The 25,894-nt window shown below is 38.5% G+C and overlaps 1 protein-coding gene across 7 annotated transcripts in view; it reads right to left on the reverse strand.

Moving 5' to 3' along the window:
• Nucleotides 1-25,894, reverse strand: part of dab2ipb (DAB2 interacting protein b) — a 215,355-nt gene that overhangs the window by 157,742 nt on the left and 31,719 nt on the right. Inside the window, exon 1 of one of the 7 annotated variants that reach the window (XM_084745336.1) lies at nucleotides 20,731-21,164. The exons of the other annotated variants lie outside the window; for them this stretch is intronic. The gene's annotated coding sequence lies outside the window, so the exon portion shown is untranslated. Of the gene's footprint in view, nucleotides 1-20,730; nucleotides 21,165-25,894 lie in introns of those variants that run through there. 7 annotated transcript variants of the gene reach the window in all.

The following is a 25,894-nucleotide window of genomic DNA, read 5'->3' on the forward strand; positions in this document are numbered from 1 at the left end:
AGGCAAAACGCCAAGCAGACAAAGCTCTTGTTCCAAAACAAAAGTAAATCTGAGGTTGGCTATCACCTGCTGGCAAACACTGAAGGAGAGGATGAAGAGGAAGGGCAATGCAAAGTTGGCCTGTTTTCTGTTGGACAGGTACATGCTGCTGATCAGCTTAATTAGCTTGTTTGTGAGCCAGGGAGGAGAAGCTCATCAAGTCAAGTCATCTATGTCTTTATTACATATTGTGCTATACGTCACACACACACACCAGTATGTGGCCCAACAATGACAAAAAAGTCATTTTGTAGATATTATCTGGTATTTCTAAAGCTCTATTTCAGAGCTTGTGTTTTTCTAGAAAATGATTAAAAACTGTTGATGACTCATCCTGCACTAAGGGGTGTACACTAAATTTGCATCCAGTGAAACAGTTTAACACAGCAAAGAATGGAAGGAGAATACATTGGTTCACAGGAGCAGACTGGAGTCTTTCTGTGGGCCTAAGAGTACAAAATCACAACTTCAGTCACTGATTTGGGTGAAACCGGATCATATTTTCTGGAGAAAATGTTTTCTGCTTTTCCCTCTGATGTCCTCCAGCTGCTCAGCTTCAACTCTTTGTTATCTAATTACAGTTTCCTGATGGACAGATGGCTTTAGCAGCTTACTTGTTGCGAAAGTAGCTAACCATGACTGTTAGCTGCAATTAGTGGGCAACAGCACCAGGCTCAGCAGCCACCCAGTGAACACAACCGGTCACCGGGACAAACACAGCCTTCATAACAGACAGGGAACACTGTACCGAGTTTCCTGATGGAAAGATAGCTTGACTTGTTACTAAAGTAGCTAACCACTAAGTGCTGTTCGCACAGTAAGCCCTGACTTAGCCCGAGACAACCACCTTGATACTGTATTTTATGTCACAAAACTTTCCTTCTGAGGGGCTGTTTTGGTCCCACTCTAGCCGTGTTCACTGCAAGTTCCTGCTTTCCTACATCCATGGATTGCTTTAGCTAGATGGCACAGCGGGCATAACTCACATTCAGCTAGAGCCAGCAACTAAGGATTATTTTCATTATCAACTGCTGACATTTTGATTTGTAGTAAGATGTAATATATTAATGTCCAAATGTGTATGTTTGGTTATTTTCAGTGTCTGTACTGTATGTGCAATGTGGGTTACTTTTTAAGACCTCCACACCTCCCATATCTGGAGAACTAGTCATTAAAGTTTGTGGGGATAAAAATAAATTTCTGTCTGGACACAGAGTTTGACCACAGTAGCTAAAACTCCTGCTGCTATAGTGAACAGACTGGTGCCATCTACCCGTGCTGTCTTTTCATCCCCATCTTATTCATGCCTCCCACTCCCCGTTGGCCCCAGAGTAAAGGGCAAATTGCAGAATGTCCCGTCCCAAGCAGAACTCATTATACAAGACTAGAGACAGACAGAGAACAGAGGAGTCTGTGTAACACTGCTGGCCAGAGACAAACAGATACGCAAGATGGAAGAGGAGGAGGAGGAGGAAAGGGGTGAACTCTTTTTCTTTTTTCCCCATCATGATTAAAAGGAATAAAGAGCACAAACAAGGGGTGTGAGAGGGAGGAAGAGATGAAGAGAGGTCTCGCTAATGAAGCAACCACTTGAGATGAGGACAGACAGACCTCTGGCAATGTTGTTTTCAAGTTTAGCATCAAATGTGCCACACAGTCATACATTCATTCATGCAGCATCATGCTCAGTCACAAACAACTCATTCATGTACAGATTATACACATGCACACTCATAAACACATGCTGTCACTGTCACCAAGCAAGTATTACAGTAAAATGCTTTATATCATCACAGGAACACAAGTGACTTTGAAGAATTATTGGTCACATGATTAATCAATTACTAATCGACTAGTAAATCAATCATTAACTATTTTGATAATCGATCCAATTGGTTAGATCCACAGACCTTTTCAGGCAAGTGAGAGACAAATCTACTTTCCCCCTGTTAGGCTTTACTTGCCCCTGAATAAACTGGCTTATTCATTAGCAGTTAGCAAATAACAACAAAGACTAAAGCTAATTGTCAGATTTAATCTCGGGCTGCAATGTTTATAAAATGTCAGAAAATAGAGAAAATGGCACAGTTTCTCAGTCTAAGGCGTTGTCTTTAAATGTCTTGTTTTGTCAGTCCAAAACTCAAAAATATTCACCTAAATAAAAATGGTAATTAAAGGAGTAAAGTAGAAAATCTCAATATTTAAGAGGCTGAAAACAAATAATAATCAAAAAAGTTTAATAAATTAATTAGTTTTAAGACAAGAAATAATGTGTTCTGAGTTTGTCATACCAAAGAAAACTGTACTATACTATATAAAAGAAGGTTTCAAAATCATGATTTCAAATTCATTTAATGCTAAATACTAATGTGCTCTACCTTGTGTCGTGTTAGGATACATATGGCTCCAGTGTGTCATGAGCCAAAATTTCAGGTCCACCCATGCTACCAACCCGCTAAACACCTCCAAGTTGAGTATCGTTTGCTAGCTCAGAGTTGCTATAGTGTTATTTCATTCCATGCAGCCTGGTTGTGTGGAGTTAAGCTTAGCTTATGGTATCTCCTGTGGCCCTGTACCTCTTTTCTTATCTCCCTCCTCCACTGGTGGGCTACAGATCCTTTAGGCCCTCACAGAACCCCAAAACACAATAGTAAGGCTCACTGCAGGGGCAGAATCCTATGAGCTCGCGGTCTGCCAACACCATTTCTGTTTACCAAGTACCACTTCATATTATATGGCACTGAACATAGCAAACAACACCTGGCCTACAGTTGTTGTCCAATGCTTCTTGTTAGAGTATGCATGTGTGTGAATGAAATAAGCAAGAAATGGCTTCCTTATGACCCAAAGTTCTCAAAGCCTCCTTTTTTCTCTCACAATTCACATTTCAATTAAATTATACTTAATTCACAAAATAAATTCTGCACAGGGTATTTGGATAGAGAGTGTACACAGAAAGGGATATAACAACATTAAGATCACTCAAACTACTAACAAAACAAAAAGCTGCAGCTAACAATTATATTGACTTATTTGTGGAAAAGGACCCAGGGAGGCTGCTGAGCCTGGTTCCACTGCCTGCTCACCTAACCCCACCTCTGGTGCCCATTCAGGGTCCACTCCCTGGCAGCAATCCTTGCTGGATCCCACCCATCCTGGGCCTGAAAGCCTCCACCTCCCAAGGCCAAAAGCTGCTGTGCTAGCGATGTAAACACCAACATTCCCCTTGGACCCTGGACCTGTACAGCTGCACAGCTAACTGAGCTATCGGCAGCTACAGATAGCAGTTGTTTTGGTGATATGCTTCCCCCTATTGGTTTCGTGTATGAATTCAACAAGTGGCCAAGTCTTACATATTGTACCTTTAATTCCTTCTTGAGAAGCATCTTCAATGGCTTCCTTTGATCCAAAAATCTAAAGACAGTGCAATATATTTGCATTTGAAAAGTTGTCACTTGATTAATGACTCAATTATCACAACAGATGGATCATTATTATCATTGTAATTACATGCAATGTAATGAGGAACTACCATCATTTTGGGTAGGTTTCCACTACAAGCAGAAAGTGTATTTCAAGACTGCCTATTTTGGCAGATTACAAATTGACAGGGACATTAATTAATAACATTTTGTCATTATGTTGATTATATAGAAACATATTTTGGTCAGTATTACATTTCCCTCAGAATGCTTTGTTGTTGCAAATTAGTTATAAAAAAGGTATATATATACACACACACACACACACACACACACACACACACACACACACACAGTGAGGCCATGTGCAATGCACATCAAAGAGACAATGTCAGGATTACAGTGTGAATACCCACATTCTGTTGTTGACATTTACGCAAATGCTTACACAGGGAAAATCTGTTCCAATCAATTCTCTGTAGATCAAACAAATAAGCGTCCAGGCCTGCACACATACTGCACACATACTGGGACCCGCAAATCTACACATAGGAGAAAGGAATTATACACTGCAAAGCCAGACACACTCTACAGTAGCTGCACACAACCTCACATCAGCACACTGATCTGGACCTAAGACAGATTGATTGAGACTTCATTGATCCCACTGGGGAGCATGAGCCTCATACATAAGCTCTCCACAGGTTTTCACTGTCCATCTTCTTGTAGTAATCCTGTTCTTATTTAATCTACATGGCAACTCCCCTTTTAAACCCCAGGTCAAACAACACGCTTTGGCAGAGGGATGGAAGAATAAAAGCAGAAATGAGTGTTGTACTCTGTTAGGAGGCTTTTCAGAAACTTTCCAACATGCCAAATCCCCTGAAAAGTCTGTTGTTACAAGACAAAACAAAACAAAACTCACATCTGTTGTCTTGACTTGAACAGTACCATCATTTGCATTGTGCTGAAAACTTGGTGCCACTGTGAGCTTTGGATTTCAATTTTGTTGATATTCATTTTTGCCTTTTTTTTTGTTTGTTTGTTTGTTTGTTTTTAACAATCAATTGTTCTTCATGGCTGTTGGAGAGCTCAAGACTAACAGCATCTTGTCCTCCTGAGGACGGTAGAAAATGATGAATATATGTAATATAGGACAAAAGGGATTTTTGTATATAAGTGTTGCTTGGCAAATAAACTGAACCAAGCACTGGCTACAATGAAGCACGTCTGCTCATGCTGCTATTTGCTGTGCTATAATTATTATCATTAGCTGGCCACTCATTGTAAGACCTACGAAATTCTGAATAGTTCCTGTTGTACCGGCCAATTTATCCACAGATTTAATGAGGTGTATTTTTTTTAAAGTCACTGGATTAAAAAAGCCTAACTAGCTACTTGCCACCTGCTGGTCAACCTTATTTGTAAATGTCACCCTGATGTGTGTGAGTGAGCTAAAATAATTGGGTGATTCCATGATGTTTTGGCTTGGATGTTAAAATGTGAAAGGACACAGTAAAATCACTATTGAGGGTTGGATGCACCATATGTTTCCCTGAGGTTGCTATGTTGTGAACAACAAATCTGTGTTGAAATTGGCAGGAGTTCTAGTTAACTGTTAGCAGCCAGTAGGCAACAGAGTATAGTGGTATCTTTGGCTCATGGCACTGATAGAGCTAACAGCTAACAAAGCTTAAACCACAGCCTTAAACCAAGACTGACAGTTTCTGTTCAGAGGAACATGAAGCATTAAATAGTGAACTGCAGTTTACTGTGATAACAGAGGAAGTACAACAAATACAATGTGGAGGTAAAAGCTACATTACTTTGAGTTTAGAGTTACAGGCACATTTTACCAAACTTCTGTCTTATATGTAAGTAACAAGATACATTTACTCCAGTTCGGTACTGAAGTACAGCAGTACTTGTAATTTAAAAAAAGCTATAATACTTTCTGAGTATGAAGTACTTGTTATTTTTAACAAAATGTGTATGTAGCTATTGAGTGCTTTACAGAAACTAAGTATAAAACAATTAGAAACACCAGTTTCACCATAAAAATAAATGTAGTTATTAACTTGTCATTTTAACAGTGTCTTTATTATGCCACTAAAAACTAACAACTATAAAATATAATAAAATAAATAAACAACACTTTGATTTTGGGATGGTTTACAATCACTGTGTGGTGGTTAAGATTTTCGGGGTGGTTCCAGGATGGTAGGGAAATACGTTTGTATGGAGTGCTGGCATTTGGCTACAAGCTAATGATTAGAGTTTACACAAGGTGGTGAAATATTGTGCCCATAATTAATCTAAATTCTTTCGTCTAAGGCATCTGTAATGGCCTTTGCTCCGACAGGACAGGCCGTAAAGATGCAGAAAAAAAAATTAGAGGACGGAGAGAGCCAGGAAGCCGGTTTTATAGGTACCGAAACATGTCATTACAGAAGTGGAACTGTAGTGCTTCAATTATCCTTCTCTTAGTTCATTCCTGAGCTTTTTATTGCTGTTCTTTATAACATCCCCTTCTCTTTGTACATGTAAGGAAGAATCACCACTTTTCGTTCTTTCCTTTAATTGCTCACTTTCTTTTCTTTGTTCGCTCGTATTCACACCAAACTCTACCGCAAATGCTGGACAAAACAAACCACGTCTGTGCTGATATGTTGACGTGGCATTAAAGTGAGTGGATTACTTAAATACCTTCATATCTCATGATATGTGATCTTGTTTCCTATCATATTTAGAAATACTTCATGTTCTTTACATTGGAATTTATGGAATCCAGTCACAGCCCACGTAAGGGTCGCCACTTCCCATTCAGCCACAGAGACTCCATTGTCATATGAACAATAGGCATAATTTGTTAAATGGCCATGTGAAATTTAAGTGGTCCACAGAGTGAGGATAAGGAGGGGTGGCTGGGGATTTGGCAGCGATACAGGCAATGCTGAGGCTGGCAATTAACGCTACTGTAAAACTTCTCTATCCATCAACCGGTCTGACCTTTGATATGTGCAAATGTGCTGACTGTTAATTGAGCTCTCACCTGCATGTGCAGAGTTTGGCATACAAGCAGCACCCGCTTCCATCACTCTAGAGTAATTATACTGGCTGAAGTGAGTCAATGTACTGCAGGGATTACTATGCATGAACGCACAAATGAGCAAACACACAGCCTGTATCTTATAGAGGAGGTCCTCTCCAAACAAAAGCAAATATACAGTCGTGTTGTGCCATATGATGTAGATGACTCAGCAAATTAAATTGGGATTTGCTAGGAGGGGGAGGCCTTGTCGAATGAAGCTGATGTGGTTTCCACAGGGACACTACTGACAGTTTTCTTAGGGACTATTTGTTCAGTAAAAAGTAGTTCCAATGAAAACTGCAGACATCGAGTTCTGTGGATGTGGGCTGTCCAGGGTAACAATGGCACTTTTTCTGCAAAGAGATGCTGCTGTTGAGTTTTCTGGACATTTCAGCTTTTTGGACCACAAACTAAATTCAGTGTATTGGTGAACTTTCAGACATACTTCACAAACTGAATCAAACTATCTAAATGGTCAGATGCAACTAAGGAGACTTAAATATATATATACATATTAAAACTTTATTTATCTACTTTTCAGTGAGGCCTTTAAATTAGTAGGTTTAAGTGCATTTAATGATTGATTTTTAATTTAGGGTTCATGAAGCACTGAAATTCCTGCCCATGTGTAAAAACAGACATATTGTTTTTACTGAGGCAGCTACACTTACAGGCTAAGTAAAATAAATTAGCTATGTTTTCATTATTAGGCCTACTGTTTACTTGAGTGATTGCAGTAAATACAATATTGATTAATCTGCCAATTATTTGCAAATTAATTAATCATGACATCTATTAAATGTCGAAAAAATGTAAAAAATTGCTCATCATAATTTTCCAGAGCCCAAAGTAACATCTTGACATAGTTTTTGTTTTGTCCAACCAACAGTCACAAATCCAAAGACTCTTCACTTACTATCATAAATGACAAAGAAAAACAGTCAAACCTTGCATTTAAGAAGCTGGAACCAGCAAATGTTCATATACCAATAAAAACACCAACATTGTTTTAGCTACAGAATGGATTACATTCCCTGAACTGCAGGAGGAATTTACTGTGAAGTAGAAGCGGGAAGTGTTGACTTAGTTATCCCTCTTGGCTACCGAGACTTAATTAATTCCTTGCACCATAAAAGTTGGTCTCACTCTATTTTTAGGTGTTTGTTCTGCATCACTGTGAAAGACCAGTTCAGACAACAGCATTGCTCATTTAAATGTGTCAGATAAAGTAGTAGAAAAAGCAAGCTTCTGAAGGGACCAAGTGAACTCGAAAGTCAAAGAGGTGCTTATTTCAGTTTGGGAAAGCTTTAAGAGCAGATCAAACCAAGCTACACCTTTTCAATTGCCTGATATGTGGAGTTTGCTACCAGCTTTCTGATTTATGTTGTTTTTTTAGTATGTCGCATCTCAGCCAATGGAAATCTGTAAAAAAGTCTACATACACAGACACACTCAAACATAAAACAAGAACAAACATCAAAACAGGCACTTATGTGAATTCTATTTGCTACTGGAGGTGGCCTGTCATCCCTCTGATCAGCAACACTTTATCCAGCGTGGGAATCCACATTTGAGCTATAAACAGCAATTTCAGCGTCTCTCTCTCTCTCTCTCTGCAACACACATGCACAGACACATTGTGGGTGTGTTTGTCTGCATGTCTGTGTCCTTCAGCAGATGGAATAGTTGTAGAGGGAGGAAACGGAGGCAGATTTGAAGTTTTGTATTTTTTAAATCCATGCACTTCCCTCGAATGGTACCTTTTTCTTAAAAGTGGTACAGCCGCAATGACAAAAGGTCTGCCTGGATGTGTGTGTGTGTATGGAGTGTGTCTGTATGTGTGTGGCTATTCAGAGAGATCGAGGGCAGGACACAGGAGGAGTACAACTATCTGGGACAATGCAGTCCCCACCAGTTGGTTGAACAAAGACACTGACAAGCAACTCAACTGGAGCTCAATGTTGCACTTAAATTCAGGTTCCACTTTTCCACTTTATTCTACAAACTTGAAGGAAAACTGCTGCATGATCAGTGATTTGTCATTAAAATAGTCTTGCTGAGTGAATGTATGCGTGAGTGAGGGGTCAAACTGGGAGGTGGGAACTGGAGTTATGCGACAGGAAGTGAGGTACATTGGAGGGAAGGGGGGAAACCTCTGGGAGTGGAGTTCATTTTCCCCTCTTTCCTGTTTTCTGTTTTGTCTCAGCATGTTAGGCCACCTTCTTACATCATCAATGTGACTTCTCGAACTCCCACAGTGTGTGTGAGATAAACTGAGAGAACACTGTAAGATAAACTGAGAAAGAGAACTGATAAACAGAAAACTTAAATATTTTTCTTATGCAAGTACAATCATCCATCATGAAAGGTGTGTTCAGAAAGTGTCATGAGTGCAGCTTAAACAATACGGTTGCTAACAGGACACACTCTTTCATGTGTAAATAAAGAAAATCATCTTTGTTGTCAAGGAGTAGACAAGGAAATAAATTACTATAGTAGGGTTGTAATGATTCACTTATCTGGATTGACATATTGAATTATTCATAAACAAGACAATATCACTGATGCAAAGTGAAAACATTGATCTATATCGTCATCTTTGAAATTCCCATGTCAAGTCTATGTCACCAATTGTAACCAAGCTCACTTCCTTCCTAAACGTGAAAAGAGTGGATAAGTGCCAGGTGGATAATGACAAGCAGCCAAGAAAAAGACAATGAACTCCACTATTACAAATAAATCACAAAGCCGGAAATGTTTTTGGACTGAGGATAAAGATGGGTCAACAGACAAAGTGCCTGCCAATCAGATCGTCTACAGAAATATTAATTGCTCTGTCAAGTTGAAAAACATGCATGGAGCTGTGATATTCAACTTATCATTAGTTGCATTATCAGCTTAAGCTACTAATTCTAACTAGCAAAAAAAAACAACTGTTTTGTAAATGAAATTACAATATTATTGAGTCAAATTTTATACTTCTGTGACATTTTCTTATTAAGCCATGTTTTATGTGGGCTAGTGGTGTCAATTTAAAGCTACTACAAGGAAATTTAATATTAGGTTGATAGCATTTCCACCCACAATGACCTCAAAATATAATGTCAAAAATGAAATTATTTAAAGAATAATCTCCATCTGCCTCTTTTAACAAATGTACTAATCACCAAAACTCTTTCTGCACTTAGCTGATTATTATATGTTCTTTTATGGCCCAAAGCAGACATGACAGAGGTGGCAGCTTCTTCTGCAACTAAGTGTGTTAAATGGGCATATGATACCATCTCATATCGATCACAGACCCATGAATTGAATCAAATTGAAACTGTATTGTGGTAGACTTTGTAATATTAGTAAAAATCCTATCATTGTCCAATCAATCAGTATAACATTGTATTGTGATGAAACTTCATTTGATTTACACCCCTATAATCTACCACTATGTCCAGGAAATGGAACTGTAATAATAAAATGAAACTGTCCATTATGTGTTTAGTCTGCCTATTATCCATCTCTCAGAAAGCAGCATGTGTCTTTTTGTTGATTTGAACACTGACTGTGAAACATCTACTGATCACCTTGCTGGTTACCATAGAAACAATGAAAGCCTTATAATGCACTGCATATGAGACAAGGATTAAATGTAGTTCAAACACTGACAAAAGCAGATTTAAAAAAAAAAACAGGTGGTAATTTTGCACTTTGCTTTTGCGTCTGTGTGATTAAGAAAGGTGACTATGTCAGGAGTCCCTGTCTCCCCAACTTTATATAAATGTCATATGTAAAATATATATTAGAGTGCAACACTTCAAGTTTAATAGGTTTTTCATGGCGTCTCTGAAAGCTCAGTGACATGAGACAACTTAGCAAGACTTTAATCTCAAGTTCAAGGAGCTTTTCATCTACAATACCTCACAAATTAGAAACAGTCCAAGGTGCACTCAGGCAGCAACAGAACTATGGCTTTGTACTCATACAACTTTGTCATGACATTTTTCAAGAGGACCGAGTAAAGATATCGCCCACAGCACGCCAGGATTTTCAGGGGTCAACCAGTATATTCCCGGGGCGTGCTGTAGAAGGACTGGCGCATGCAAACGGCGTTCGTGCTCTTTTCTGCACTCCAGTTTCATTTTGTTTTGACAGCCAGGGGCCTGGTTCAGTGATGGGCTTTTGTCTCCACAGATTTTATTGGTTACCAGTCTGTCTGGAGCTCTGTGATGAAAGTCTGTTTATCTGTACATCAATGTCAAGGCAGATTTGAAAAGGAGGAGGAGAAAAACATAAAAGAGCAAGAAACCAAACAGCAAAGATTCCTCATTTGAATCGCTGTGGGACATTTTCATACAGAATATAGCAAGTTTACAGCTGAAGAGTAACTGAGATTTATTACATCCCATGTCTTTTTTCATTGTTTTGTCCATCATTCCTTTCAGTAATAATACCATTGAAGTTATCAAATTAACTGAGAGTCAGGGAAGAAACGTCTCTGAAAGGAAGCTGGACAAAGCAAGAAACACAAGCAGTCAGGCTATAAGACAGGTTGCCCCACACTGATTCAAAAATACATTTGCCAGTGATTATCCTAACAGCACGCTACTCCAGTGATGAAATAAATCCATGTAATGACCATTTTAAGTTTTAAGTCAACTACTTCAATAAAAATACGTATTCTCCAGTTCAGGGAAAGGGTTGACACAGTGATTAAATTAATGTGTCACAGCAATCCTTTTGAATTTGAGGTTGCGTATTTTTATTATTTTATTATTACAAATCTAATTTACACCCTCCTGTCTATTCAGCAGAGTGTAAATGTGACCAATTTTAAATATGGCACTATCAACACTATTATAATGTGATTTACATGTCTATTTTTTCAGGATTATGATTAAATAAAATATTGAAATATTAATAGGACAAGATTTTGATGTTTATTTGGAGGAAATTCATTGTCACAGTAATTTATTAATTAAAGATAATCTTCAGAATAATCACTAAATTAGATGTTAGATTAATCGATTCAAAAATAATTGTTGGGTGCAACCCTGATGCTGGCAGTCCGTCAAAAAAAGAAACTAGGCCACCAGCCCTTGTCAAAAGATACTTGCCGCTGGGCCTAACAACTTTGCTGGCGGAAACCCTGACTCACATTTTAGTTCACCTCCAAATGAAGTGGTTTACATCATCTGGACAAACCGGTGGCTTGTTTACAACTGTCTACCTCATGTTTCTTGCCCTGTTGGACTCAAAACACCTTGTGAGTACAAAGTTATAACTGATAGAAATGATGTCCAAAAGCGCAAACATAAGATTCAAGTTCTAATGAATCAGAAATAACTTGTTTGTTTCTTTTTATGTGTGTCTGGATGTGTAACCACTACAGTGTTGTTCTAAACACACACTTGCTCCTCCTATGCCACTGTGCATTACTTTGAGATGACAAAAACAGAATGAAGAGTGAATGCAAACAGACAAAAACGCACAAATTCGAACACCTGAAATATATCCTACCCTAAAAACTAACCTCTAAGTATATATGCGACTTATGTGACAGAGCAACTAAACTGTTCAACTAGACAGTGACTCACTGCTGGAGACCTGCAGACAGGAGACCTGAAATATTTCCTCTCTTATCTCTTGGTTCATTGAAAACTCAATGGGTGGTCCAGCTCCTAGTGAATCAACACAACAAGGCTTTTTCAGAGAAGATAGAACACACACAGAATATCGCACCTTTACATATACACAACACAAATAAAGACATCGCATGTGCTAATAAATGCACATAATCTCACACAACATCAACTCCTTGTGAGACATCTCGGAATGTCTTTTCAGTTATACTGGCACAGCAAAAGGTAGTGCTGTTAAGCCCACATAATGTAAAAGTGGATGTGACTCATTGCCTTAGCAATTCATTTATACTTTTTTATTAAAAAATTCATCACATTACCATACATCATTAGTTTGGTGACAACATTTAAAAGAGAAACAGGGCAACACTTCAAGGAATGGTTAACTAACGCCTGACTCATGATGATTTAATGCATGAATTAATACAGGATGCATCACAAATTCCTCTTGCTCACAATTAACAAATGATTAAATCACTACGGATTTCATTTACATAACAGACATTTTTGTCTGTTAGGCTTGCCACAATAGTAGGTGTTACCAGTGTTACACCATGTTTGGGCATAGACCAATTACATTACTTGTCTGTATTCCGTACTGCAGCAGCACAGAGTCGCAGGAGTCAGATTACAAATGTAACGCTGTAGGCTAATCACAGACTGACATGAAGCTGCTTGATAACTGGATATGGTTGTACAGACTGAAATCCAATGAAGGAAACTGCAAACTCACAGCTCACACACACCACCCAGCTGAAAACAGGAGGGCATTAGCAGGTGGCAAACTAAGGCTAATTTGAATCTAAACAAAGCTAGTCTTAACAAGGACTTAGCATTACGACCAGTGTGTACTTCACATTTGTGTTATTTTACAACTCCTCTGTGGATGTCAGCTACAGTTGTTGGCATTAATGTGGGGGATGTTAAATACACCTGACAACTTAAGACTTAATAATGAACCAGCCTTCTGAAGACTGGTTTGTTTTATAGTAAAGGAACAATCAAAAGAAATGACATTAAAAAGTAAGTACTCTAAAGTTACATATATTGAGCTTTATCACTCATATCTGTTCTTGTAAAATGTCTGGTATAGGGATGTTTGTTGTGATTTGTTTAATTGTTCTATAAATTAATGTTTCAAATAACTAATGTGCTGCTAGAACTGTTTAAGTGAAACTTAAACAGATTTTGTATCTTATTTATTATTAATGATTAATCAACTATTAAATGATAACTTGTCTAACTATCGGTTAAGGAAAATGAACAAAATTTGCAATCCTAGGCCAGGGTAGGGTAACACTGGTGTTATAATAAGTTTATTAACTGGAGGGAAAATGTCTGTTCTCTCTATTTACAGACACTGATTTTCGCTGACTCCAATAGTGAGGCTTCAGTACCGCCATAAATGTACAGAGCTCAAAGAAGTATCTACTGTAACTACATCTGCATGCAGTGCGGCGGCATACATGCTGACACTGCAATGTATGCCTCGTCACATTCTAAGCCTACATGAATACAAACAGACGCACACTGAGCCCATACATCCGTTTATCTGGCAGCCTCAGTGGAGGGTGTGTGCATGTCAAAACGCTCAGTCAGGGTTAAAGCAATTGAGGGCCACATCTGCTGAGAGGGGCCACAGAATGCAATTAACAACTTCATATGGTCTCCATCTGGATTAATAATGAGAGTCCATATATCAATATAGTATTATGTTGTTATCTTACTATGAAAAGTGTGCAACGGCCTATGCCTTGAAGCCTCTAATAATGTACACACTGCTCACACAACATTCAGAGAGTTAATGTGTGCAGTGTAATGTTGTGTGTTTACAACAAACAAGTCAAACGTTGCACCTACAAAAGTTTGAGGCAATGAAAGCACCACAGACAAGGTCCAGGATAAATAGGCTGCCTTCATTTCAGGAGCACAAATGTGTACAGCAGATCTCAAACAAATCAGAGCATTTTAGGATATTTTCATCACAGACAAGCAAACAAATGGGAGTAACAGATGAGGAAAATCACAACATCCACTCGTTGCTTATTCAAATGTGTCATCACATGCAATAAATAATTTGTATGGTCATTTTATTTTATTTTGTTAGATTTTTTAAGAATGGGTGTGTAAGATTTAAGATGTAAGATTTATTGTCAGAATATGGCGGAAATTGTATATAATATCCATAAACGTGTTCATTGGTGTAGAATTGTTGTGTTTATTGTGTTGTGTTGTGTTTGTGAGCCATTTCCATCTACAGAAGGCACAGGTCCCCTTCCACAGAGGCTGCCATGTTTCACCACCATGTTTCAACAATAGTCCAGAACAGACAAACCAAACAGTGGCTCTAGATATGCCCTTTTGAGGGTTTTTTTTTTTGTTTGTTTGTTTGTTTGTTGTTTCGCAGGTTTCATGGCCATAATAGGTCCTCTTACAAGTTTGGAAGGAGAGAGGGAGACAAAGTGCAAGCTCACCACTGGATGCCACAAAATCCTACACACTGGTCCTTTAACCTTCTCATGAAGCGGCTTGTGGAGTACTTATTGTTTACACATTTCAATTTTTTAAGAAACCTTGGTACTGTATTCCCTTCTGGTCTTTGAGGCTGTGTTCATCCCCGTGACTGGCTGTCTTTACTGGGAGGCTGCTATGCCCAGTTCTCTTGCCTGCTAACAGTAGTTAACAGTTACTGGACAGAATTTAGCAACAAGTCAGCCGCTAAAGTTATCTGTTCATCAGTAAACTTTGTTATTAGATAACTGATAGTTGAAGCTGAGCAGCCAGAGGACATCAGCGGGGAAAGCAGAAAATATTTTCTCAATAAAATATGATTCAATTTCACCCAAATCAGTGAATAACCTCATAAAGTTGTACTTTTGTACAGTGAGTCCTGCTCCCCAGAAACACTTCAGACTGCTCTGGTGAATGGATGTGTTCTCCCTCAACGCTCTGCTGTGTCATAAGCCAGAAAGCATTTCATTAGAAATCATCATTTCATCAGAAATTTAGTGTATGGCCCAGAGTGCTGGATGAGTCATCAACAGTCTTCTACTGGTTTTCCAGAAGAAGGCAAACTCTGACATATCATAATCATAGAATACCTATAAAACTTTTTTGTTATTGGTGGGCCAGATACTTAAGTATAGGTGATGCACAGTGCAATTCATATGTGATGAAATCACTTAAACATCAATTTTGACTTCATGTGAACTTTATGTAACACCTCTAAGTTCATGCATCTCAATATTTATGTGTAGGCCTAAGTTTCCTCAGTAGTGGCAGTAATTCGTTGGTTAAGTGGTATTTTGGGGAGGCAAAACAAATCATTTAGATCCCCAAAAAGCCTGGGTGTTTTTTGTGGCCTTACATTCAGATGTTAAACACTTTATTCCCATAACAAAGACATAATGAATAATTTTCCACAGTTGTCATTAGTGACAGAAAACAATGAAACAGCTAATTGATTTTGATCTTAATGAACAGCAAGTGCCAGCACAGACACAGACTGCAGCTGCAGCCGCATGCCCAAACATGCAATCTAAAAGGAATTGAGACACACTAAACAGATCTTTTATCTCATACTTGAACACACACAGTGTGTGTGTGTGTGTGATCACATGCTCAGAGCGTACCCTGCAAAACACATGTACATAATTGTACATAATTCTACCCCCTTCAACTCCCCCAAACCCAAAATCCACATACACAGTGAAACCACCCCCCTGTACATTTCTGTCAAACATGTATCAAAATCTCTTCTGTTGTCTGTGATTTATGCCTCTGACTAATTACATAGCTGTTCTTCAGAGAACTGGAGTGGGTGAGAGGAAGGGGGGAAAGGAAAGCTGGAAAGAGAGTGGGGGAAATGAGGGCAGGTCTGCACTACTAAAAGTCTGTAAGCATCAGTAAGGTGTTTGTAAGGAGCAGACACTGTAGACAGTGTGCAAACTAAATGACTTTGATATGAAAATACAGAGAACTTTATTACAGAATTAATTCTGACTAGCAAGTGGACTTGTTTGTTTGAAAATCATAAGAGTCCCAAGTGTTTTCTCTTGACCGCTTAACACATTTTTCTATAAATACTAAAGAACAACAGTTTTAGGCTAACTCTTGTATTTAGGCCGTTGTATATCCAGTGTTAATTAAGGCTAAACTTCTAATCAAAACACAGTCTCTAGCATCACATTCTCCAGCTCAAGTGTGATCTTTGATTTCACAATCATTAAAACATTTCTAAGCAAGTGCATTCAAGACAAGAGGTGTTGATGTGGAATGTTTTCTCAGTTGTATTGTTCTGGGTTTTTTTTTTTGGATGAGATAGTTTCACAATAGCTCTGTTGGCCGTTTTTCACCAAAAAGGTCACTGTTCATTAAACGCATCACAGCCTGCATTCAGCACTACCAGTGTGGAGAAATCAATAGTAAAGTTTAAAGGGATAGTTTGGATTATTTGATGTGGAGTTGAGGTACTTAATGATAGTCAACAGTATTAGAGAAGCATAAAGGGACACCGGAACAGAAGCTTAACAATGTACTGCTGTCAACAGGGTCAGCAACAAAACGTATTTTAGCAATTTAAAAAAGATCCACCTTAAAAAAAATCAAAATCAGCTTAAGTGTACACTATAATTAGAGTATTTTCACTGCTTTACTTTGCCGCCAGACAACCTTGTCTGCCAGGAAGCTGCTGTTATACAAGTCAAATATCACTCTCTCCAAACCATCCAAACTCTGTAGGTGAAATAAGTCATTTTACCTCACAGAATATGCGAGTTGCTGGTCTACTGCTGCCTTGATCTGTTAATTTCTTTGTGTTCTTATGTGACTTGCGAATCTGAACAAACCTTTTAAAACATCAAAGTCACACAATAGCACAAACCAACTAACAGATTAAGGCAGCTATAGACAAGCAACTCTCCCGTTCTACGACGTAAAATCACTGATTTCACCTATGGACTTTGGTTGGTTCGAAGAGAGAAATATTTGGCTCATATAACAATGGTTTCCCGTCAGGAAAGGCTGATGGCAAAGAGGTCAAAATATTCTAAATATAGCGCACACTTAAACTGACATTGATTTTCTTTTTAGGTGGACCTTCTTTTTAAGAGGCTGCTGACCCTGTCCACAGCAGTACATTGCTTTGCTTCACTGTTGGTGCCCCTCTCTGCTCCAAACTGGAGGCAGGTTGACCAGCATCTATTGAAGCTGACACACTGACTATCAATAAGAACCTCATACAGCCAACTTTAGACAAACCAAACTTTCCCTTTTAACACTGAGAAAACTCATCCGTGTAAAAACTAAAACAAGCAATTCAAAAAAGTCAAAAGTTCCTGATAAACAGCTCTTGTTTCCATATTTATCAAATAACACTGAGTAAGCGTAGTTCAATGGAATACACACCAGAGATTTACAAGGGGAGAGAGGCAGAGATAGCAGAGATATGTGAGTAATACTGGGATGCTATTATCGCTTTAGCCAGCGAGGCAGCAGTTTATCACAGCAGTCAATCACCAAGTAATCACTATCTGTAAAGAACTCCTTCCACTTTCACTGCCTAAGACCACTAGGTCAGCTTCGTCTGCCTGGGCCGCCACAGAAAAAGATGTTACAGAGAGAGAGTGAGACTCAATGACAGACTATATTAGGTCACATTTCATTCATCACCGTTTATTCAAACTAAAATTGCCATCCATCACACTCACACTGTAGTTTGTAATACCATATAGTAATTCTAAAGAGGTGTTTATTATTTATTTATTTTTATTTTTATTTTTAAAAAGTGGAAACAATTAGCTGACTACAAGTGAAATTATTATTTTTTTTATTTTGCCTTTTCACAAATAAAGTTCAAATGTTGAGAATAAAGTCAAATGTTCTGTATTAGCACCAGGCATGAGAAAAAAATAAATCAGAGGAGGAGGATTTTTTTATTATGCATTTTGAGAATAATGTTTAGAATAAAGTCGAGAATTAAGTTGAAAAATTATATTTCAACTTTGTTTTAACATTTTGATTTTATTCACAAAATGCAAAATAAAACACAAATCTTCCTCCTCTCAATTTTTCCCCTAATACCTGGCCGTAATACTCAAATATCAGTCATTTATTAAGCAAAACATTCACTGGTTTCAGCATCTCAAATTGGAAGAAGAGCTGCTTTTCTCTGTTTTAAATGACTGAATATTTTCAGTTTTGAATTGTTCTCTGAAAAAAAAACAAGCAACTTTAACATCAACTTTGGTTTTGAAGATTTCTGACTGGCATTTTTCACTATTTCCAAATGCTTTATAGGGAATATAAATTCCATTATAACCTTGCAGCATATTGTAATTCAAGCAGTCTGTAAGTTAACTATACTTCTGCTCCTTCTCCTGGCTTTGATTTAAGGCTTCATGTTTACTTTCCACTATATAGGAGTTGTGTTAAGTTACTGCTGATGAAAACCCAAGATTTCCTGATGTTTCTGCCTCATAACAATAAATTAATAAATAACAAAAACAAAATATCCAGGAATTTAATTTGTGAAGAATTCATTGGAAATGACTTGCTGTTCAACTCAAGTGCGTACACACCTTCAAGCAGCTGTAAATCCCTGCCGTGCTAGTCTGACTCACTAAGTCACACCATGTCAAGCCAAGACAGCACATGCTTATGGAAAAGGGGCTACCCACAGAAGTAACAAGCCACCTTTGCCTTAGCCTGAAAAGGAGCAAAAATCAGTGCCTCCATCACTGCTGTTTAGAGCTGGAGAAGATAAATAGACAGGGCTACTGTAGAGTTATTTAACCCAGGCATGAATGCCAATTGTACCCTTTCCCATTGATGAAAAAAGCCAGATGTTATTGGGTTTTTCACACAGTGTGAATGGGGCTTTAGACAGCATCAATAGTTCATGACCTGGGAATAAGACTCAACAATCAACTATCTTTCAGTAGGATTGCTTACTGCACCTTTAATACAATATATGTCAATCAATCAACAATGAAGTTAGCCAGCTGTACAACAGCTGTAATCTGCAATTAGAGCAGTCTAGATCACTGGTGACCTCAAGCCTCTGTTCTGTCTTTTCTTATGATCCACACTGATCCCAGTCTGGTGCTCTGGCTAACTCATCTTCCCCTTCACTAACTCTGCCACCTTAGAGGAATGCCATTCCAGTCGCTCCATAATTCCCGCTCAGTGTTCCCAGTAATCCCTCTTCTCCGGCTGTTGTGAGCCTACTTCCTTCCCCACAGCTGCTGGCCGGCCCAGCTTGCTCTAATAATAGGACAACAATGCCCGCCCCACAGCCGGACACACTGCACTACTACTGAACAAAAAAAAAGAAAAAAAAACAAAACTTAAGATTTATCATCTAAAGACTGTGTATGATGGAATATGAAATAGAGCAGAGCTACAATTTATCAATCATAAATGGATTTTTATAACAATTTTGCAAACAATTTTGCTAACCTGTTGTTCAGTTTAAGCAGTTTTTTTAAGGGAAAAAAAGTCATATTTATCAGATTTCAGTGGATATTTCATGGTTTCTTGACTTCTTTGTGGGCATAAACTAAATATCTTAGGGTTATGGACAAAACAAGAAATTTAAGGATGTCATCTTGGGCTTTGATCAACATTGTTCACCATTTTCTGACATTCTATAGACCACACAACTAAACAATCTATCAGGAAAATAACTGACAGCTTAATTGACAATGACAGTAATCATTAGTTGCAGTCCTAATGTGTATTGCAATAAAAAATGTCATACAATTAACAAAGGTTTAATGTCACTCCAATTACTGAATTCCAAAAGAGCAACTTTCTAAATTGTTGACTTTTAGTACTTGTGTGTGCACTTGTGTGTGTGGGTAACAGACTGCAGCATGTAAACACATGTTGGTGGAGGAATGATGATGAGGCTGCACACAAGTGAGCTACTATCTGTGGTGGTGGAGTGAGGGAAGACACTGTAATCATGCAGGAGCTGATAAATGAAGGCTAAAGTAGTTAAACACCACCTTGCGCCTTTGCTACAGTGTGCTGGAATGGGACGACTCCTGCAGACACACACACACACACCGAACAGGTCATGAATAAATGTCACATTTATGTTGCTTGGTCCTGTCAGCAAAGCAGGCACCTAAGACAGGGAGGCATTAATCAGAGAAAGAGTGAAACCTGGATCTTCTTTTCCCATCTTCTGCCTTTCCCACCTGTAGAATCAAAGCTCTGAATCACATTTTTCAGCTCTTTGTGTTTCTGAGCTAGATATTTCCTCAGCAACCCCTTTTTTCTTCCTTAAAACATGGTCTCCTTCCTTCTAACCCTACTTTTGCTTGTTTCTCTGACAGATCAGCGTCATAATGTTGCTTCCCTGGCACGTGAAAAGCTTCCCTCCACACCTCCTCCTTCTCTCTCCTTCAACCCCCCTCCGCCATTCCACCAAAGAGAGCAATGCCACAGAAAAGCTCACAAAATTTGTACCTCAGACCCCCCTCTTTTTCTCTCACAGAGTTACTGGCCAGTGAAAGATGAGTGGAATGCTAGTGCTCACCTCAGACAAGGTTCCACTGCCGCAGAAGGAATATCATCCTCAATCCACACAGAAAACCAAGAGCAACAAGTAGTAACTCCACAGATTCCTCCTCCCCTCTCTCGCACTCCTGCTTCCTCGCTCTGTTTCTCCTTCGGCACTCATTCAGGCTGCAGTAGCTGCAGTGGACTGAACAAGTATGCGTGTGGTTTGGTGTGTGTGTGTGTGTGTGTGTGTGTGTGTGTGTGTGTGTGTGTGAGTGAGGGTGTGAGTGGTCCTGTGGACTCCTGCAGGGATATTGACTCTTAGCAGGGTTCAGGTCCTCCCCCTTCACAGAGAGGAAAAAAAGCTCACCCACACACACAAACAGAGGGCAAGAGAGTAACTCTCTTTGTCTTTTGTTGCTTTCTCTCACTTCCTTGCTCTGTCTGTGCCTTCAAATGTCTGTAACTCCCTGCTCCACAGCCCCTTTGGTATGGAAGGCGAATGAGAGAGTGAGGGACTGTATATCCATGTGTGTGTACGTGCACAGGGAAAGCCGTCGTGCCTCAGCGCCCGGGGCCGGGAGAAGGAGGAGAAGGAGGTGGAGTTTAGAGCTCAGAGAGCTGAATTCCTACCTCACATACAACCAATCAGAGGCCTTGTTGCGGTTGACCAAAACCGCGGGGCCAAGCCGGGCCTCACTACCACACTCCAGCTTTAAAGCATTAGCTGAAGTTTTTTGCTTAGGCTTCATTCTACAGCAGTGCTGTGGATGATCAATGCTGCTTTTATCTTGTGAAACTACCTGCCTGTGAATACAGTGAAATTTTTCTCTGCCTAACTTTTTCAATAAGCAAAACCAGAAACACTGAGTGAAACACTGAGTGTTTCTAACATCAGCATTATTAATATTATTATATTTAACAACCTGAAATAATACAATAATTTTACTGGAAAAAAAAAACATTTCCTGAATCCATACTATGATGTTGCTTAGGGGACAGTATTTTACTTTTGGGCAAAGCAAGTAACTGAGCTGGAAAATTGGAAACTTGTGTTGACCTGCCTTAAATTTAGGTTGCATTATTTCAAACTGAAAGCAATTAGGTTGTTGTGTACATCTTATGTAACACAACTGTGTTCATATAACTGGATTTGAAAAAAACGTGTCACCAATTGAAGTAATTTTTTTGAAAGTTGGTCAAACAATTCTCTTTTTTAAGTGAACCTAGATATGACACAAAAGCAATTTAAGTGGTATTTTAAAGTGTTACAAAGGCAATTAAAAATCAAATTTCTCTTTATGGCTGCAAATTTCATGAGGTATCTGGTGTGCAGTATGACTTGCAAAGAACAAAGCAGCTTCACTTGTTTTTTTCTTTCTCAGATAAACTAGTTAATTTGTTAAATCAATCCAGGCCAGTTTCCAAACTTTAAGTGAGAGACTCAAGTCAGCACACACAGCTATGCCAAAACTACTGAGGTAATGTGATGTTTCCTTGTCTCTTCCCACGTCCCTCCCTCCTTCCTGCCAAAGAACAGTACTCTCATGTTTCGGGTGCTGTCCTTGGCGAGACATTTGTCAAGCAAGGCATTTGTCCACAGAAGTGACAGCAGAACTCCCCCCTCCTCCTGTTATTCACACCAGTTTACTTATGGCTACTTCAGTTTTTCCCTCTCCTTCTCAGCACATCTAGCCTCACTCACACTAAAGCCTTAGAGTTGTGTAATAAGAAAAATATCCTATGATGATCTTTCCTTGTACTAATGTGCATTATGTTGGCTTTTATTCAAAAACAGTCTGTTTTTCACTACAAGTTCTTTCTTACCGCTAATGTGTAATTTGTTGGACAGGAAAAAACATAATTGAAGATGGTATTACTGTATAACAAAACAAATGCTGTTTTTACATTAAAGTTTGCATAACTATGCAGTTTTGTCCAAGCAACAATCCACAACCCAAAGACTCTTCCTTATATTTTTGCCTAAAATTACTGAAACAATCAATTATCAAAAAGTTGGCAATTAATTTATTTTTTGATTGACTCAATTAATCGAGTAATTCTTACAGCTTCATGAGAGACCAAGCAATATATACGAAGACATGTTCTCTAAAAAAACACAAATGCCAGTCTCATGGTGACACAAGCAGCAAGGTCAGAGGATCACCACAGTCAGTAGTATTCATTGTCTAGGAAATATGAATGTTTGTACCAGATTTCACAGTAATCTATCCAAAAGTTGGTGAGATATTTCATTCTGGACCAAAGAGGGGGACTGTTGCTAAAAAAGTGAGAAAAAAGATAGAATAAAGCGTAACATTAAAATGTGGCCTACAGGCAACACTGCCACATTCACCAAACCAGAATGCGCAGGACACAAAGGTGAAATCTGGAAAAGGAAACTGTGGTTCTACTGTTGCTACTACTATTATTATTAAAATCATTTTGGTGTATTTACATTTACTTTAGCCTTTAATAGCTCTTTAATGAGCAAGTTTTTGTTTAAGGTAAACAGATTTCCACTGACTGATCTGTCAGATATTGTGGTGACAAGTTTCCGTGTTTTTTTAAGTCCTCTTACACCTGTAATTAAGCTAATTATAATTACAGCACCAGGGCATTAAGAGAGGTTAGAATAAACAGATGACAGACAGACAGCTCCATGTTTCCTTCACTCCACATTTAAGGAGTCCTGCTTTCCAAAAATCAAAATGGAAACAGACCTGTTTCCACACACATGCAGTAAATGTGAAATTATACAAATTGTTCTGGTGCAGACAGAGTTGGTGACATCGTTTAGGATTGGATAAATATGTTTAACTATTACTTTCATATGTTTCTTCCTTCTGAGGTATCCAGAATAACTATAAACTCTCCAGTAAAACACTGTGTTGTGAGTTTGTCTTTGTTTGTTTTGCACCAAAGCTTGGTAATGGCATCTGATTACACCCCTGTTTTAAAGGGTGGCCTGATCAAAACAGTTTCCAAAACAGTTTATGACAATTAGTGAGACCTTTCTCTGATACGTTTTGCTGAAAAGCACAATGTCCTACCACTTTATGCAAGACAAATGTATGGAAAAGGCCAAGATAACCTATACTCAATGTTTATTTTTTATCTGAAACATGTAAATAATGTATACATTCAGTCCAGTTACAAGATCCTTAGTAAATCTGTGAACAGCATACATAATGCTTATGTGATTAATTCTTATCATTATGTTGCATGTGAAAATGTGAATATGGCCACTTTCGTGAGTAAATAATCATGTAAGACATGTAAGTCTTACAAGACATAGAATACATATAAAACCATAAACATTAGGCTTTATTGGAAGCACTGGGGTTTCTTCCCTGTGTGGGTTACTCCCTTTGAGTGTGTTTTTTGTATTGCATAACAGCTGTCATTGAGTTATTACTGCAAATACAAGCTTTCTGAAATTAATTAGTTTAGTTACATGAAGATCACTGACTATGTTGTACAACAGTATTTTCAGAATAAGAGCATAATGTTGATTGAAGTCAAGCTGCTTCTATGGCCTGAGATGTTTTTAGTATTAGCATGAATTCTGACCTTATTCATAGGTCAGGCAGTTTTAGTTGGAATCCCTTTATTGGGCCAGAGAGATTGCAAAGGAAATTACTGAGCCTTCAGAGGACAATTCAGAGATTTTAGCAGAAATTTCAGAGAGGACTTTTTCCAGTATAGGAGGGTGAGCCCCAGCCCACAGGTCTGCTGCCTGCAGAAATAAGGCTGTGAATCAAGGAACACTGATGTATTCCAATACTAACTTTAAGTGCAGTCGAATTGAACTGTACATCTTACAGCGCAATCCTTACAGCTCATTCTGGTCCACAAGACTCACCCTAGATACAATTTTCCCATGTTTTTGTATCAAAGTAACTAACAAGGACCACCGTTTTTTTAAGTTGGTCCAGTATTTAAGGAGAGCACTGCAGCTGGCAGAGGCAAAACTAACCTACAATGTAGTCCTTCCAGACAACTGCACACTGTCAAAGTAAGTCCACAAAAAGTGCTTGCTGTCGGCTCAGACGTTAGAAGTGTCTGATGACATTGTAGAAAGATAGAGCTAAACCTTTTTTTCAGTAAGATACGTTTTGTTTAACCAGAAAAGGCTATTTTATTATACTTGCCAAACTCACCAGACTCCCTGTGAAAAAACCTATTTTTATTAAAAATTTAACACACCCCATTCAGGCTTAACAGAACAAAATTAAAATCACCAAAAAAGTCTTAACTCATATTTCCTCTCTTCCAACAATCACCCACTCCGATTTGGTCAAAATAAACCTGTTATTCTCCGAGGTAGACGTCAAAATATTCTGGCTGTACATACTACTCCTCCCCAGTGCTTCTCTGATGTCTGACCTCCCTCTCGCTCCTCTCTTGATTTTTTCCCATCTAATGCTGTAAATAACAGGTTTATTTTGACCAAACTAGAGTGGGTGACTGTTGTAACAGTGGAAAGATGTGTCAAGACACTTTTGGGGAGTTTTATTTTGTTTCCGTCAGTTGAATTAAGATCACAATGGTTATGATACAGTTTTGCACAGGAAGATTTGTGAGTTTGACAAGATCAATATAATTTGCATTTCTGGTTAAACAAAACGTACATAACTCTTTAAAAAAATGCTTATCTTTCCACTTATAATAACAATCTGAGTCTGTTAGCAGCAAAACAACCACTTTTAGTGGCTGTACCTTGATGGTGCACAGTTGCCTGGAGGGATTATGTCATAGCTCAGTTTTGCTTCTGGCGGCTGCAGCTCTCTCCCTTAATACTGGACTGTTTTCAAAAATTGTTGTTCCCATTTGTCACTAAGATACAAAAACATGGGAAAATATAGTCCAAGTTGAAAAATGCATTAGTTACCCTTTACCTTCAACAAATTATTTGCTTTCTTCGTGTGCGCACCTTCTTTGTAGTTTGAAATTTCCTAACAAAACAGCAGTTGCATTTGTAATCCAACTTGAGCTTAACTTTTGAGGTTTTTGATCCCAACTTGTTATTGGCCAGGATACTGTTTGATTTAACCCTACAGCAGTGCCAGGTGCCTCTGTTTCCTTATGGTTACTTTCTTCTTCTTTTCTTATTCTGCTTTATCCTTACAGTAATATACTACTCACTGTAATTAGTGGTGACCACATACTGTTCACATTAGTATGCAGTGGCCTGGTGG

This window comes from Lutjanus erythropterus, chromosome 20 (assembly GCF_056507025.1).
Source record: "Lutjanus erythropterus isolate fLutEry1 chromosome 20, fLutEry1.hap2, whole genome shotgun sequence".
NCBI classification, from domain to species: Eukaryota; Metazoa; Chordata; class Actinopteri; order Lutjaniformes; family Lutjanidae; genus Lutjanus; species Lutjanus erythropterus.